Genomic DNA, 9,407 nt, shown 5'->3' with positions numbered 1-9,407 from the left:
ACCTAAGCCGGTAGCACAGGAACCAATTTCTGTACTAATCGAAGTGACCATCTAGCAATGGTACCCGATGACCGGATAGGTCGAATAATCGCAATCGCAACATTCAGAACCTACGTAAATATGGTTACCGTATAATTCATCCCTGTTGACCCCTGTGTTTAGGATGACTCTGGGTTAAACTGTCAACCCTGATGATATCATCCGAATCGTGCTCAACTCAATTAGTCCTGTGACTCCTCACTAGAACTACCCTGGCCAAGGTTTTGCTAAATTGAAACACGACTGTACACAGCTCCTAAACTGGAGTGGTCAATCCCATTTTGACACACGCACCGACAAGTCAAGTACTAGACTACACCCAGCAACCTTCCGTCACTGAATTAGAAATTCAGATAGTCCAGTGCCTAAGTGCAGTGAGTTGCTTGCAAGTCACCGTGGCGGTCTCAGGTCGGAGAGACATTTATACCCATATCCCATCAGAGCAAATCTTGACAGTAGAAATAGCTCCGGAGTTGGTCACGTTCAGTGCAGATGTACCATTACATCTCATCTGTATGCCATACCAGTGTCTCCACACTCTTTGGTTATGAGGACAACCAACCCATATGGCACACAACGACCTATGCTCGATAAACGTTGTCGTCCTTGGTAACAACGTATCATTTGGTCGCGAACATGTTTAAGGACTAAGCGACAAATCCTCCTTTGTCGAGTCTAAATAGTCCTAAGGACTTCACCACAACACAGGAGTTCATTAGAAGATGAAACATTTGTGATGAAAAAATACCAAAATAATTTTTATTTATTTATTTATAATTCATGTACTAATACAAAAGGAGCACAACCGTCAACAGGCTGACGATTGGCTTTGGGACACTATTCAACAGGCTTAGCATCCATTTAAGTTTATCCCTATAGACCTTTATTATGAGAATATAGGATGCTTCTCCTAGGTCTTTCATGGAGATTTTTTTGGACAACTATCTTTTGATCATGGTCAGCATAGGAATATCATTCCCAATACGAGGAATGTTATTGTATTCCCATTGATCTTTTTATATACATATGGTTCTTCTTCATTTTTGATGAAATCAAATGATTTGATTGCCTCATCAAAATGATGATTCCAACTCTGAGAAGTTTTTTTTAATCTGTATATGGATCTTTGCAGTTTGCAGACTTTGTGATCACCATCACCAGATGTGAAACCCATAAGCTGCTCCATATAGATATCTTCCTCAAGATATCTATTCAGAAAGACAGTTTTCATATCCATCTTCCAGATTTTATAATCATTGTAAGCTACAACAGCAAGCAAAGTGCGGATGGATTTCAACATGGCTACAAACGAGAAGGTTTTCTAATAGTCAATACCCTCACATTGACTATAATCTTTAGCCACAAACCTAGCTTTATAGGTCTCTACCTTACCATCGATATTTATCTTCCTTTTGTAGATTCATTTACACCCAATGGGTACAATACTTTCAGGGGGATCCACTAAGGTCCAGACTTGGTTCGAGTGCATCGAGTCAATTTCTGACTTCATCGCATCTAATCATTTTTCAAAATCGATATCAGACATCACCTTATCAAAGGTATTAGGATCATCAACATGACCCTTATCTCTCATAAGAAATATTTTTTTCACTTCCTCTGTAAGCATACCCATGTATCTTTCAGGAGGTCGGAAGACTCTGCTAGATCTATGAGGTGGTTGAGGAACATCTACTACTAGCTCATGGATAATAGGTTTCTAAGGATCTATAGCTTTTTGCTCTTCAGAGACCTTCTCTTCGAGCTCAACAATCTCCCACTACCACCATCCTGGATGAACCATTTTTCTAGGAATATGGTGTTTCGATTCACAATCACATTATGATCTTGTGGAAAGTAGAAGTAGTATCTCATGGATTCTTTTGGATACCCTATAAAATGAGTTATAATAGATCTATCCTCTAACTTATTTGTCATCTGTCTCTTGACATAGACTGGACATCCCCAAGTCTTAAGATAACCTAGACTTGACTTCTTATCGAACCATATTTTATACGATGTGGTAGGAACAGACTTTGATAGAACCCTATTCAACAGGTGAATTACGGTTAACAAGGTATGTCCTCAAAGATATAAGGATAGATCAATGAAACTCATCATAGATCTGACCATATCCAATACAGTTCTATTCCTCCTTTCGGATACCTCATTGAGCTGAGGTGTTCCAGGAGGCATCCATTGAGAGACTATATCGTTGTTCTTAAGATATCTCAAAAATTTTTGACTAAAGTATTCACCTCCTCGATCAGATCGAAGAATCTTAATGGATTTGCCTGTTTATTTTTCTACCTCATGTCTGAATTCTTTGAACCTTTCAAAGGCCTCAAACTTGTGTTTCATCAGATATACATATCCGTACTTAGACAGATCATCGATAAAGATAACGAAGTAGGCACAACCACCCCTGACCTGCACATCAAATAGCCCATACACATCAAATGGCCCATACACATCGGGTGTATCAGGGCAAGTAACTCAGTGTCTCTTTCCCCATGTCCTACAAAGGGTAACTTCGCCATTTTTCTTCGAAGGCAAGATTTGGAAGCTGGATACAACTCTGGATTAAGAGAGTTAAGGATCCCATCCTTTTTCAGTCTGTTTATTCTATTCTCTCCAATATGGTCTAGTCTATGGTGTCACAAGTACTTCTGGTTAATTTCATCTTTGGATCTTTTTTGGCCTACGACACTCATTACTTGCTCATTTAAATTCATATTTGCATTAACATGCAAGTGATAAAGACTGTCAATTAAAAGACCTCGTGCAACCAATTAAATTTTGACTAGCTACAGGAACATAATAATAGTCTTTTAAATCTAATCTAACACCAAACGGTAATTGAAGAGGATAAGTGCCAATAGCCTTTGTGGTAACTTTTGCTCCATTATCGATCCGAAGGATCATGTCACCTTCTCTCAACCTCTTACTTTCTATCAGATCCTGCATTGAGGTACATATATATGCACTCGAGTCAGAGTCTAACACCCAACTAGAAGTAGAAGAAATCGTAATGTTAAATTCAATTACGAGCATATCTTCGGAAGGTTTATCACCTTTTTTGATCTTTAGGCTCTCTAGGTATTTTGGACAGTTCCTTCTCCAATGGCCTTTAGCATGATGGTGAAAATATTTATCCTTTACTTCAGCCTTCTTAGAAACTTTCTTCTTTGGCCTATTCTCTTTTTTCTACTTCTTAGTGGATTTAACCTTCTTCTTTCCAGTAGACTTTCTCTTGAAAAAAAATTACTCCAAAGTTAGAATAGTGCCCCTTGAACTCTTCAAGGTTTCCTCCGTAGTGACCAACATGTTGACCAGTTCGGGTATAGTGTTCATGTGAAAATTTATAATAAATTGACTATATGAACTCGTAAGGGATTGAAGGATCAGATCCATTTATAATTTCTTTTGCATTTCTAGCTCGAGCTTTCCAAGCTCCTCAATGTTCTTAATCACTATCATACAGTGCTCATGGACTGACTGTCCTTTGCTCATCTTCAGATTGAAGAGTCTTTTGGATACCTCAAAGCGCACTGTATGGCTCTGCTCACCATACAACTCTTGCAGGTGAGTGATCATAGCCCTGACAGTGGGTATATGCTCATGCTGGCTTTGCAACTCGTTTGACATAGATGCCAGCACATAACACTTAACCTGACTATCTTCATCCATCCACTTCTCAAAAACAACCCTTTGCTCAGCAGTAGGACGGTTTGGTAATACTATGGGTTCCTGGTCGAGTACATGACCTAGTTCTTTTGAGGTTAGGATAATCCTGAAGTTTCTGAGCCAGTCTTTGTAATTTATACCGATCATATGATTGGTTTCAAAAATATGGGCTAGAGGGTTTGAGGCTGACATCGTTTAACTGCAAGAGTAGAGATTCAAGTTAGACTTTTGTACTTAATTATTATATTTGCTTCTAGAGACTTTAAGATACAAATAATGACTCTCACTAATTTATCAGATCTCTCTACTCTTTGAAAAGAAAATAAAAATTCTAACACGACAAAAGATTCTTAATGGGTGCTGCGGTCCCATCGATGCCATTCACCTCACCTAACAGTTATTGATAACATGCACACCGATGTGTAGGCAACTCTTTGCCCAGATGCTTCTCTAAGCATATTGCAGCGACTTGGTCTCTAAGTTATGTGGGCTCACCTAACAGTTATTATCCACACTCCTTAGTTAAGCCCGACCCACCATTCATAAGCAGGTGTAAGGCCATCATTGGGTCCCTCACCTAACAGTTATTGGGTCCAACCCCATTCTTACCTGGGAGCAACTCTTTGCTAATAGAGTGGTTGTGTAGTTACGTATTTTCGATGCAGCTGAACTACTGTGTCCAGTCGAGAACAATCAATGTCGGTAGTATGCCCGCACATCTACAATAGTGAAAGACCTATGGACTTAATATTTATAGGGAGGTTTAGATTTAGGTCTCATCTAATTAGTCATCATATGATCAATCTCATTGACATGGGTTAAACCAAACTGCTAAGCAATCCAATTTAAGACCCAATCTTTCAAATTGATTAGGTAAGTCAAGATCGATGGAGGTTCCCCTGTTGCTTTCCTTAGACACCAATAAATTGATCAGATAAGTGAACGGAACTAATTAAATAATCATATCTCAATTACTTGCCTTAGACATCAATAGGTCAATTGATCTAAACATGTTAACTCTAGCGAATCGGCTTAAACTGTCGAGCCAAATTAGGTCCTTAGGTTAATCGATTCTACATATGAGACTCAATCATTTTGATAAACAATAATTGTATGATCATTAACTTAATTGATTTGATCTTAATCAATACTTGACTCGATTCGATCAATTACTTAATCAAATTAGACCCATATGACTCAAATCAAAAATCTTAGATGCAATCTTATTACATGACCTAATTTTTGATTTTTCCATCATCAAAATCCTCACGCACAAACACTAATTTCAGATTTTAAAATCAAATTTTAGATCAAAAATTTTTTACATAAAAATAAGTTTTAAATCATGAAAATAATTTTCAGTTTTAACATACAAACATATAGCACATATATGCATGTAAAATTTAGATCTAAATAAAATTCAGATCTACTACATGATATTATATATCTCATATACTAATCATGAATCATATTGAAAGTAATTTTATGACCTAAACATACAATCATTTATCTCATACATGAATCATAAATCAGGTCATATAAAATTTTAAGTTCATGCATGCATCTACATATCATGTGAACATGAACTAGAAATAATTTTAGATTAGAATTCAGATCTACGCATGCTTTGACATATCAACTAGATATTTTAAAATCAAATCTAAAATTTAATTTTAGATTCAAAAATTTATCTACACATCTTATGTATAAAAAAAAAATCAGATTTTAAATTTTTTTTCAAAATATGTATGACAATTTCAGCAATATAAAATCTATGACTCTGATATTACTGTTAGAATTCGAGATTTGGGGTATGCATTTGTGTTTCAAAATTTTATTTTTTAAATACCACAGTGAAATACAAGATTAAAATATTTTTAATCTGAATCATGCATGTATAAAAATATAAAACCACAAGGATCTAGTTCATGTGCTGAAATTGACATATGCTGAAATTCAGATTGTGGTCAAATCGTATATCAGTTTTGTAATCTTTTTATTCAAATCTGCATCTAAAAGAGAAAAAAAAATTTTTTAGCTGCATAAATATCTGGCCTCTATGGGTATCTACTTGAGATCAGTCTGGAACAGTCCTCTTCAAATTAATTTCTTTTTTCTAAAAAAATTCAGTCTGCTGAATCTGAACGAAGTCTGGATCGCGATCAATATTTGATCTCTTTTCTTGATCTTCTTCTTCTCTTACCTTTCTCCCTTACTTTGTGCTGCTATCAAATACTAGAAACCAGTAAAGGAGGGATGCCCAACAACCTTGGGCATGAGGAAGAAGGGATGCCCCAACAAAGGGGGACGTGTGGGACGTCCCAAGGAGAAGAGAGGAGAGGAGGGAAGGAGAAGAAGAGAGGGCATGGGGCTTCTCTTTGTGGCATGTGGAGTTGTTGGTTGGATGCTCTAGGGACCTTAGGAGAGGTTCCTTTAAATAGATATGAGGATTGAATTCTATTCAATTTCATAATACAAGTCCTACTTACATTAGATTTTCTAATAACTTAAATTATTTAACTTACATTAGGAATCCTATTAGGCACGAACTATTGGAGCCCTTGCACCCAATTAAACACATCCACTTTTGCACCCAAGGGATGTGTCATATCAGATTAAAAGGCCCTCTAATCATAGGACATACCCAACTTGATCCAATCAAGGTGGCACCCCACAATAACTATCAAAGAAATTAATAAGAGACTTGCACCCTTAATTCATTGATCCAAAATCTTAGATACCCAATAATTGAAGTCAAATGAATCTTATTTATGTAGGTTATTATCAGATAATTAAGTTTGAATTATCTTATCAAATAAAAAATATAAATGGAAAGAGGAATTGGGTTCAACCATGTGCTAGTAAGGTTACCTTGAACCTAATCGAATTTCTCTAAACCCAATTAATACATCATAAGCTCAATTGCTAATTTTAGACCCTAATCTCTTTGTTGTGTGACCTCATAGGTTTAATTCTATCTGATAGTGAGATATACAATGATCTCTATTAAAGTATCATTGAAACTCTTTTCAATGGGTCAGAACAATTTCACTCTAACTCATCAAAGATTGTCGATCCTGAACAATCCTAATAAGCTCTCACAATCCACTAATGACATCTAGTAGTATATAGCGGCAACTCAGTAGAACTGAAATGAATCTCTAGGTGTAGTTAACGTGTGATTCAATCCCTCTATCGTGAGTTCCGACTTGATGGCAGGTCATGGATAAATCGTCAAACCTCAACATCAGTCATATAATAGATTCGATTAACTCAAGTCCAAATATGATTTCTATGAAAACTCTTTTCCATTAATCACACTACTGTGGTCATAGATTCTTGGACATAGCTTTTCAAATCTCATAGAACTACTCCTCTCTATCAAGATTGATAGATTTTATCTTGATGTTCACCCTACTCCTACAGTGGATCAACTATCGCCAATATTGATTATAAGAGCTCATTAAGTCTCATATTTATGTGTCAGTCAAACTTCAATAGCCTCACTGTGAGCGATAGTATAATCTCAGATCAACGGACCATTCACACAACTACATCATCGAGACAATCATTGATGATTGAATAGAAATTCAAGTGATCTATCATATGGTCATGCTCAGTACTAGTTGTTCTCTAACAACTATCGACACTCATCATCCAGTGTCTCTATACTATAGACTAGAGATCCATCTATCTCGAAGAAAGAGATTTGTGCGTCAGTCTATCTGGATCGATCTCCATCCTCATGATTATACTATGATCGAAAGTATTTAGGAATTAAATATACATCTCTAATTCTCAACACTTTGAAAATATGTATCGAAGGTTAATTTCATGGATGATTCAAGGACATATCACACTGGAATGAGAAATAAATTTATTTTTTTTTATCAAATGAATGTATTAAGTACAAAATTATGTCCTAGAGTTATTATAATGTGTCAGCCATATTGACTTCTAGGATATACATCTAACAATGATACCTTGGGGCTATCAGATCTGAACCTGAAACTTTGATGAGGAGGAGTCTTTGTTGGACTAGGACTCTATGGCAGCATCTCTCAAACTGCAGGCTTTAACTTATGCTCTCCATCTTGGCCCCTACACATCTATGATCTGAACCAAATCAGAGTCTAAACCTCCCAATGAGATCACCTGATCATCCTCCTCAAGATTAGAGCATTGGGGCATCCAATATTTGGAGCTAAACCGCAGAAGAAAAAGAGATCTTGCGGCTTTCAGCAAAACTACAGCCTTTGCTCATGCTCGTCGCCTTGTGTGCTTCCTTCACTTATGCCCAGCTCTAAAGCCTCCTTCCATACCCTCCTCTGATTCTTGATCACATCAGATAGCTTCTTGGACATAGAGACTCTCTTGAACATCGATTCTTAGGTGGCCACACAAAGGAGGCTCCCCCTTAGGATGGGGCACCTCCCTCTTCCAAACCCTAGGGCGGCTAAGGCTTGAGGGAGGCACCCCCTAGGGCTCCTTGCTGTGTGAAAAACCAGAGAGAGAGGGAGGAATACCCTAGGATTTATACACACACTATTACAATATATGGGTTTATATACCCTAGGGTTTCCACATGAACCCTAATAAACCCTAGCTTAAAAACCCTCATGGCTAACCTGCATGAGATTGCACTCACCTAAGCCTATGTACGCCCATGACTTGACCCAATCTCACCCTTAAACCTAAATCTGACCCAATATAAGTTAGTCCCTTGGGGCCTAAAATCTCCGAATCTCAAGATCGTGAAAGCTGATAGCCTTCAGGCTAGGATCCAAAGCAGTCCTAGAATCTTGGAACCAAGCCCATGGCTCCTCTCATGGCCTCCCAAGGTTTGGGAGTACCACACGTGTCAAAAATCTCCACCTTGATGCCCTCAAGCCTTGAGAAACCTTTGCACAATCCATCTGCACGATCTTTATGTCGCTGTGTGCCCTGATAGCTCCTTGTGCAAACCTGCATCATCGATGCCCATCTTCTTCAGCTTCTGTGCACTCTTGGAGACCTCTGGGATGACTGCCTCCATAGCTAAAGACCCTTGCTTGCTTTTTGGCACCACCTTAAAATTTGTAGGCTCCTTTCTGTTTGGCAGCTGTATCACTCACCTTGGACTTTCCTGGAGAAACCACACATTCCTAAACTGGCACTTGCTACTACTATAACCCTTTCCACTTGTGAAGCCACCTCTACTCGGTGCTCCATCTGAATTCGAAATCCATCTGATGCCATAAATGTCAACTCTGTACTCGAGTCATCCAAGGTCAATCACCCAACACTGCCCTGCTGGGCCTGTCGCTGCACTTTGATCACTGTCGCTACCCCTTCGGACCCTCCGCACTCCAAAACCCCTCCGAAGCCATCTCGAATACACTGCATCCTGTGGGCATCTCCAAAATCCAAGAGCTCATCCAACTCTTCAAACTCAGTGACTGAACCTAGAGAATTCCACCCTAGCACTTTATCCTCTCCTGCCCCTGCACCAACCATCGCTTCAGCATCACTTGAAGGAACTATAGCTCAAACCTTATCCTGGGCTCAGACCCACCTATCTCAATCCAAGAATTGTTTAGCCTTCTCATAGGTATCCGGATCCTCTCTTATTGTAAACAATCTACTTGACATGATCTCCTTAGAGCCACGGCTCTCTGGTGCCCGCACTTCCCACATACAATCAT

Source organism: Elaeis guineensis, chromosome 9 (assembly GCF_000442705.2).
Source record: "Elaeis guineensis isolate ETL-2024a chromosome 9, EG11, whole genome shotgun sequence".
Classification (NCBI taxonomy): Eukaryota; Viridiplantae; Streptophyta; class Magnoliopsida; order Arecales; family Arecaceae; genus Elaeis; species Elaeis guineensis.
Note: the sequence above shows the minus strand (reverse complement) of the source record.